The sequence below is a fragment of the Etheostoma spectabile genome, chromosome 19, assembly GCF_008692095.1.
Source record: "Etheostoma spectabile isolate EspeVRDwgs_2016 chromosome 19, UIUC_Espe_1.0, whole genome shotgun sequence".
Taxonomy (NCBI): domain Eukaryota; kingdom Metazoa; phylum Chordata; class Actinopteri; order Perciformes; family Percidae; genus Etheostoma; species Etheostoma spectabile.
Window position 1 is genome coordinate 11,992,949 of NC_045751.1, and position 204 is coordinate 11,993,152.

At 39.7% G+C, this 204-nt stretch overlaps 1 pseudogene; it reads right to left on the minus strand.

The window, feature by feature from the left end:
* The window catches only part of LOC116707347 (myosin heavy chain, fast skeletal muscle-like), a 45,819-nt pseudogene that overhangs the window by 335 nt on the left and 45,280 nt on the right, over positions 1-204 (minus strand).

A 204-nucleotide genomic window follows, 5' to 3' on the forward strand; every position in this document is an offset into this window, starting at 1 on the left:
CTGAAGGGCTTTCTTTTCCTTGGTCAGCTTAGCAATGCTCTCATCTTGTGAAGCCATCTCCTCAGTCAGGTTCTTAACCTAAGAGTGCAAGAAGAATCTTGTCTTTAAACGGTCATCATTATAATCATACTTGATCAGCTGGACAGATTATTATTTACAAACCTTGTTCTCTGTGGCATGTTTCTCTTTTTCCACTTTGGCCAA